At 41.5% G+C, this 8,724-nt stretch overlaps 1 protein-coding gene across 1 annotated transcript in view; it reads left to right on the top strand.

Annotated features, from left to right (window-relative positions):
* Nucleotides 1–8,724, top strand: part of Tmem163 (transmembrane protein 163) — a 357,236-nt gene that overhangs the window by 112,952 nt on the left and 235,560 nt on the right. The window lies entirely within an intron of this gene.

The following is an 8,724-nucleotide window of genomic DNA, read 5'->3' as shown; positions in this document are numbered from 1 at the left end:
TATATGGTATAAATTGTGAGATAGAAACTAGAGAGGTAAAGATCAGTGTCCTTTAGTGGATGGTGTGTCAAAAAAGACTTGTGCAGAATGAAACTCCTGAAAGAGCAGAAGGTGCCATGATGTGCTTGCCTCAGGCTCGGGTGCAGTAGAGTCCATAAGTCCCTTCTCAGAGAAAAGATTAGCAAGGGTGAAAGCACAGAGGCATAACTAAATTATCTAGACAAACTTGGGAAGCCAAAGATGTTTTTTTCCAGTTTGAGATGTGGGGGTTGGATGGCTAGAGAGGACGGAACAGTACAGAAAGTGAAGGGTAGCAAAACATAGAATATGAGGGCTTCCCCTAGCAACCGAAAATTTTAAGCCTGTATTCTAGAAACAACAGTGAACTAAAGAATAACATGGTTAGAATAATTTTTATGAGAAGAGCACTGTAACAGGAATATGCAGAGTTCTTCAGGGAGCGAGTCTGGGGCAGACAGGCTAGCTAGGGGGCCCATGCCACAATACAAGGGATGGTGGGGTCTGCAAAGAGTCCCCAGCCCGTAGACTCCTGGCAGGTGTGGAACCTTAGGAGATGGGGCCTTGTGGGAGGAAATTAGCCCACTGGGTGTGTATCCTTGAAAGGGACATTTGAAACTCCTGCCCTTTCCTTTCTTCTCTCTTTCTGTTTCCTGGCTGCCATGAGGTAAGCAGCCTCCTCTGTTATGCTTTCCTATTATGAAGTGCAGTGCCACCATAGGCCATATCAACATGGCCAAGTGACCATGGATTGAAATTCCTGAAACTATGAGTCAAAATAAATCTTTCCTTTTTATAGACTGATGATCTGAAGTATTTTGTCACAGTGACTTTAGAAAGCTGACTAACACAGTTGAGAAGGAATACAATCAATAGGAGGCATTTCTAGGATTCTGGCTAGAGAGGAGAGGGTAGATGGTACTGCAATTTGTTAACAGAAGGAAACTGAAGACACAAGTTGGGGGCTTCTCATTGAAGACATACTGAGTTTGGATGGCGTGTTCTGGAGATGTCCAGAGACATTTGGATTCATGGGTTTGGGGCTCTGGAAGAGAGACTAATGGGGTAGGAAGAGGATCAGGGAGAGCTGATGCCATAAAAATTTTTCTTTATGTGTACATAAGAAAATGAAACTATTTTTTGGACTTATATAACTCTCTGTTCTCATGCGAGATTCAGCTAACTTTACTTTAGTCTTTGTAATCCCATTCTCCCCTGTATCTTTGACATTATCCATTGAGTTGAGTAAGATGACTCATGAGTCCTATACAGGCAGTAGCCTCTAGCAACCAACTACTGGCAAGGTTCAGGACAAACTGCATTAGCCAAGAAGACATCCCTCTCAATATATCTTTTTTTTTTTTGGTACTGGGGATCGAACTCAGGACCTTGCACTCATGAGTCAGGTGGCATTTGGTCATTCTGTATAATATTTTTAATAAATATTTGTATTGAAAAATGAAACATATACTGAAAAATCACAAAACTCTGATGCAAAGATTAATAAATCATTATAAGCCAAGTGCTACTCAGATCAAGAAATACTCTCCAGCTACCCCCATTCTTCCAATATGCCTTATCCCAATCCCCTTGTTTCCTCAGAAGTAATCATGATTTAGAGAGTACTGTGGTTTTGTACATTTATACAAAGTTTTAGCTAATTTTATCACAGATTCCCACCATCACTCTGGCACTCACCTCCGAAAAGCATATCCAGAGTAACCTTATCTCTGTGCTGAATGCCCACTCTGTGTAGCTAGTGTGATAAGCATTGAGGAACCCTAGAGAGAGTAATGTGTCTTAGAACTTCTCTCTCTACTTAGAACTTCTGTCTACTGCATCACTACTTACCTTTTATTTGAATTTTGCTCATTTTGTTCCAACATCTCTCACTTCTTCCTTACTCTATTATAGATTCCACCAGTGTGGAAACAAAACCTTCTGTTCATGTATTCCAGGCCCTTGGCTCTCAGAGGGTGATCCATTAATCAGCAGTATTTGTATCACTAGGGAAGTTGTTAGAACTGCAGGCACTGGGCCCTACTCCAGACCTGTTGAACTAAAATCTTCATTTCACCAAGATTGCCAATGATTTTTTTTTTTGCACATGCAAGTTGAGGTGTCCTGTGCTGTAGCATTGCTTTATTGTCTTTGGCTATGTACTAGAATTATCTGGAGATCTTTTCCCAAACACGTAACGCTTAATCACCCCAAAGATTCTGACACCATTGGTCAGGGTTGGTTTGGGTATCAAGTTTTTAAAAAGTCTTCTCATAGGGTGACTATCCCAACTTCCCTGAGATGGAGGAAGTTTCCAGGACATGGAATGTTCAATGTGTAAACAAAGAATGTTTCTAGCCTGACAGGTTGCGTTGGTTGCTCTATCCTTATAAGGGGTAGGTCTATTCCATGTAAAGCATAGATACAGTTGAGTCCTGTTGCTCAAGAGGATGCATGGCCATGCTGGCAATGCAGAACTGTACCATACTGTTTGAACTGTAAGTTCTTTAAAGGTGAAGATGACACTTAAGAATTATTTTTGGATGCCTAACATGGCAAGCTGTTCCTTGGTAACCAAGGAAGATTTGTTCTAGGACCCCTAAGTGGATACCCAAATCCAAGGAGGCTTAAATTCTTTACATAAAATGGCATAGTATTTGCATATAATTGATATACATTCTCTAAAACATCTTTAGATTATTCATGATAGCTAATTACAATGTAAATGATTTGTAAATAGTTTTTATACTATGTTTTAAGATAATGACAAAGAATGTATACATGTTTAGTACAGATGCAATTTTAAAAATGTGTACTTGTGATCTATAGTTGGTTGAACACACAGATGTAGAACCCATGGATATGGAAGGCTAACTCTATAATAAATTGCTCATAAAAACTGCATAATGCTTATCACTAATATGGTGTTTCTCCAAATGTTCTGTAGTTGTGTCCCAATTTACAATTATTTTTATGGGAAAAGGAGTTTGTAAATGTAACACTCATGTCCACAGACACACATGTGTACACATAAAGTACTTCTCACTTTCCAAGAGCTTTTCCTATATTCTCTTGAGGGTGACTTTGGCAGCCAATTTAGACCCCCCAGTATTGGACAGCTCCTTATCCAGCCCAGCCCTGGAGTTCATGTCTATAAGAGCACAATATCTCAAATGTTGCTTGTATTGCTTGACTACTTACAAAAAATATGATATGCTTATATTTGGATTTCTAAAGCCTGCAAACGTAACCAAGTAAAACAAGTGCACCTTAGTCTGAAATCGAATGCTTGAAATCAGGGGCAGAGTCATTCTCTTGGTCATCCTTCATCCCCCTTTGATTCTTCCACAGCAGCTGACTGCAGTGTAGGAGTTAAAGGCGAGTCTCGTGAGCGCAGCTCCTAAGTTCATTAGCAGTGTTATTTAATGTGCTCCTTGGTTTTCTTATTTTCAAAATGAGGGGCTATCTGGGGATAAGGGAAGATGGGAAACAGAGGAGGGGAAGGGGGAGTGAAAGGGTTAAAGATGTTATATGTACCAATACCCCATGATGAATATCTTCATTATGTATCTCAAACATATACTAACAAAGAAACTTTAAAAAGCCCAATAAACCTCCTTCTTATTAAAAAATAATAAAAACCCCAAACAAATTGGGGAACTAATAATACCATACCTGCTTTACAGGATTGTGAGGATTTAGTGGATTTTTATATGCAGTGTCTTTACTACTCTCTTCACTCAGCACAGGGCTCCCCCAGAGGTACTGTGACTTTAATTCCCAGGTAGGGTACTAGCTCTCTTGGTCTTTCTTTCTTTCCTATGTATATTCCTGGTACTAGAGCTTTGGGGTATTTGCCAAAAATATGAAAAGGAAAAAATAAGAGCACAAAAAAGGCCTTATATAATTCCCTATCTTTCATTAGGTTTTCTGCCCACCTGCTCTTACCTATATGCAACTTTCTACACTGTCCTGATGGAAACCCACTGGTTTAAGAATTTGAGATTTCATAAAATTTAAAAAAACTCTGAAATGTTTATGTACACTGAAAATAAGTCCCGATTTAAGAGAGAGGAATTTGTTTGAAATCATAAATATGAGTTTAATTTTTGTCACATTCCACCTTTCTCACCAATGTTAATGAATGCTTTACTGCCCACAACTAAAGTTACCACTTGCTTTGTCCCTCCTCTGTCTCCCTTCTGAAATAGACAAAGTTCAAGGTTAGAATGTCTATCTTGGACTCAAGTCTTCCCATATCCTCCCCTTTTTATTTTCTTTTATTTTAAAAAATAGCCTTTATTTTTAGAAGTTTTAGATTTGCATACAATTGAGAAGGTAGTACAGAATTCTTTATACCTCATACCTAGTTTCTCTTATTACATTAAAGTACATTTGTTATAAACAATGAACTATATATAGTTGATACATTATTATTAAGTGAAGTCAGTACTTTATTCAGATACCCTCAATTTTTTGCTCAGGTCTCTGTTTCTGCTCCACATAGAATCCCACATTGCATTTAGTTGCCATGGTTCTTTGGATCTTCTTGCTGTAATGGTTGTCTCTCACTTTTTATAATAGTTCTTTTGGCTTATTCACTATTGTGATTATGAAATGAATTCATGGATAATACATATACATATAATTTAAAAATCAATACAGTGACCTAAATGATAACAGAGGGGAAATAAAAGTAGTGGCATACATAATTAATGTGCATTTGCTTTTATAAATGTTCACTCAGAACTACTCTAGAAGTCATAAAGAAGTAGTCAGACATTCATTCATTCTTTCTTATAAGAACAGACAGAAGATCAAGACTCTGGAAGAGTATTGACACGTTTTCTTAATTTTTGACATTTTGAAACAAGAGCTAAATAAATATACTCATACACACATATGGAATTACTAGGCCTGTGGCAGTGATGCATGTGATAGGAGCAGATGTGTTGATTGCTGACTCAGATGCCGTGAGTGGAACTGGCTCAGTTTCCTGGTATTCTAAAATGGAAAACAGTACCATCTTTCTTAGACTTATACGATAGTTGTATTCCCAGAAAATTTTGTGTGTATTCAAAAGGTGCAAATATATTTTGTGTTTACGTGGAAAACAGAATTAAAGTTTTAATGTAATTAGAAGCACTTTTTTTTTTCTTTTTGGTACCGGGGATCGAACTCTGGACCTAGTGGAACCAGTGAGCTAAGTCCCCGGTGCACAGAAACACATCTTAACAGAACCGAAAATGGAGTCTGACATATAAAGGCCATGTGAGACAGGATGTCCTGCATCCCAGGCCATGCCCACTGAAGGCCAGTGGGCCCCTCCCCCCGTCATGATAACCAATAAAAGCACCTGCAGTTTTCTAAAATACCTCCCAGGGGCAATACTGCTGTGAATTGTGGTGCTAGAAGGAGCATAACAGGAAGCCCTGGTTTCTTTATTTGTAAAGTGAGTTCAGCAGTTGGCTGAACTGCTACACAATGCATGTAAAAATGCAGCAAGAAGCCTGGCACATGGTATGTCCTCCAAGAATGTAAGCTAAAGCCTGAGGTGGTGGCCCATCCCTGTAATCCCACGCGCATGAAAGGCTGAGGTATGAGGATCACAAGTTTGAGCTCAACCTGGCAATTTAGTGGGACCCTGTCTCAAATTAAAAAACTGGAGATGTAGTGCAAAAGCCCTGGGTTTAATCTCCAGTACCAGAAAAAACAAACAAACAAAACAAAACTGTAAGTCAATATTATCTTTCAGTTAATCAGCAGGGTTTGTTTAGGGGAACACAGTGTCCTTGGTATCCAGGTAGGTGTGTGTGAGCACAGAATGCAGATCAGGCAAGCACTACCATTCTTGCCCCACACATGAAATAAGCAGTGAATTATTAATCATTTACATTCTGAAAAGGGAGCTCCCAGGGGTGAGTCAGTCAGGGAATTTTTTCTGGAGGAGACAATAGCAGTGTATTCAATCAGGGCAGCAGTAACATGAAGGAAAACATATTTACTCCATGAATAAAAAATGACTACTGGATGCTTACTTCTCAAAATGTGGTCTTCAGATCAGTGGCATTGGCAGCACCTGGAGGTTCATTAGAAATGCCAAATCTCAGCCTATATCCCAGATCTACTGAATTAGACTCTGCAATTTTAACAAAATTCCTGGGTGTTTACAAGAACAAAGAGGATGTAATACACTACTTCACCCATCATAGGGATTAGGGCTGACACTCCCATAACAAAAAAACGGGTTAACAGGAGAAAAATATATAACAAATTTATTTAATCAACATTTTACATAACACAGGATCCTTCAGAAATGAAGACCCAAAGGCCCAGGGAAACTGTCCATTTTTATCCTTGGATTTGATGAGAATGGTCAACGATGTAGAAATGTGAGTGGTCAAAAGGACAGGATCTAATAGTAATAGACTGAGTGGGAAATGCAACAAGGCCTGTCCAGAGATTCTTCTTGGCCTCTCTGTTGCATTTTTACCTCCTGGGTACAAGGCAGCACCTCTTCCGGAAAGAGGTCTTATGATCTGCTCTCAGACAAGGTAGATCAGAGAAACTTTCTAGGTTTTATGGTTTGGCTTTGAAAGACTAGAAGGGGGTTCCAGATTCTACAAACCATTTTAGGGAAAGAAGAATTGTAATTTCTGCAACTTGCCCTAAAGGAGAAGGGGAGCAGGAGAAAGAAGGTCAGTAACAGCTCACAAAGATTTTGCTTTTGAACCCCCTTCCATCAAGTTCAAAGGACTCAGCACGCCAAGGCACCATACTTTGGGGTGTTGTGTTCTGAGCCCCAACATGTCCATGTGCACAGTCACATTTTAGATTCCCTGGAGTGCAAAGCCAAGTAAGAAACCAGAAGAATGAAGAATGACATGCTCTCCTTTGGTGAGAGCCTGCTGTAGACCTTGAGGTAGGTGTGTGTGTGTGTGCACCCTCGCGCATGCATGGAAAAGAGCATAGCTACAAGGTCCACATTAATTCCAGGGCAATCTACTTCAGAATGTGTGTGTCTCTGGGGGCGGGGGTACCAACAAACATTCCTAGTCAGACCTCAGGCCTCCTGAATAAAATTTTCAGAGAGCAGAGGAGGAGGAGGAGCAGGTGTAAAAACAAACAAAAGGATGAAGGCTGGAGATGTAGCTCAGCTGTAAAGTGTGTGCTTAGCCCGTGCAGGGCCCTGAGTTCTGTCCTAGCACCACATTAAAAAACAAAGCAAAACAAACGAAACTAAACCAACCGAACAAACAAATGATCAAACAAAAAACACTAGATGTTTCAAAACGAAGAGGGAAGGAGCTTCACAAAACGCCCTCTGAGATCTCAGCCCAGACTAGCCACATCAACCATGACAGCCGCCCGGAGGCCTGAGTTTTGTTTTTTGTTTTTTTTTTCTTAGTCCCCAGGTGATTCTCAGAGAGATAGTAGCTGGAGGATCAAATGGGATAAACTTGCGCGCGGGGGGGGGGGGACATGTCCGTGCGAGGTGGAGGGGTCTGCAATTGGGTGTATTGCCTGCTTTCGAGAGAGAACCAGAATCAGGATTAAGGCGTAGAAATTTTCATTGTTTTGTTTTTTCTTTTTTAGCCAAGTAATCATCTTGTTTTTATTTTGAGGCAAGAAGGAACCTTTGAAATGACCTTGCTCAACTCCTTCAGTTTGTAGTCGAAGAAATTAGTGGTCAAAATGGCAAAGCAAGCCAAAGTCAACTCAGATCTAATTTCAACCCAACGATAACTACTAAATAAAATGAGACCGTCTCATTTCTGGCGATGTTTCCACTGCACCACAAAGACATTTAAATCCCACCCTGTTTTTGATCATCAGGAAATGAGGAAAGAAACCGTTACTAAAAAAAAAAAAAAAAAAAAAAAAAAGAGTGGATTCCTTTAAATAAGGAATTGGCAATTTAGGGTACTTGAATTAAATTTAGAGACTGATGATGTCCACCTAAGGATGAAATCTAGATTTTAGAGTTTGTATGTCGATCCCATTAAATGCATGCTCAATCCGTTAAACTGCCGGGTTTCTTCCGCACCTCTCGGGTTAGGCGAGCCGGCATTAGCCGGTGTAGACCGGGTTACCGCCTCGATGGGGAAACCAGCAGGACAGCGCGAGGGTACGAGCTCTGTGCCGTTAGAGACCGGGACGTTGATAGAGCTGAGCAAGCGGAGAGATTGGAGAGGAGGCTTTCATTTGAAACCTGCAGAACGTTTCTGGTTCCGAGTGGGGCTTCTGAGCTGGAGGGAACCGCGTGGGAAAGGCCGGGGATAGTCGCAATGGGGCAGCTGTGGGGTCCAGGCGTCTTGTAGGGCGCCCCGCGGGTCCAAGAGATACTCCATCCTCTAGCTAAGTTGGTGCTCCAGAGAAGTGGGAGGACAGTCTAGGAAGGCAGGAGACCGACAGGCTCCGGTGAACGTCGTTTTCTGGGGATGGGTGGTGAGCTTGGCAGCCCAGACAGGCAAAGACCCGGTACAGCCCCTGAAGCCGGTGGGGCTTCGGAAGAGAAAACGCCAAGCGAGGGAAGCTGGCCACCCTCCCGCCCACGAGCGGCTGCTGCCTTTGTGGACAGCAAGGAATCGGTCACAAGGGCCCCTTCTGGGGACCGCTGCGCGGGTGGGGCGTGGCCCCCATCACGCCTTCGCCGAGCCCTGCCCTGCCGCCTGCCGGTCCCCACACCCTCCACAGGCCCCCAGT

This window comes from Fukomys damarensis, unplaced genomic scaffold, assembly GCF_012274545.1.
Source record: "Fukomys damarensis isolate Sample0158 unplaced genomic scaffold, DMR_v1.0_HiC HiC_scaffold_29, whole genome shotgun sequence".
NCBI lineage: Eukaryota > Metazoa > Chordata > Mammalia > Rodentia > Bathyergidae > Fukomys > Fukomys damarensis.
This window is presented reverse-complemented; position numbering and strand designations above follow the sequence as displayed.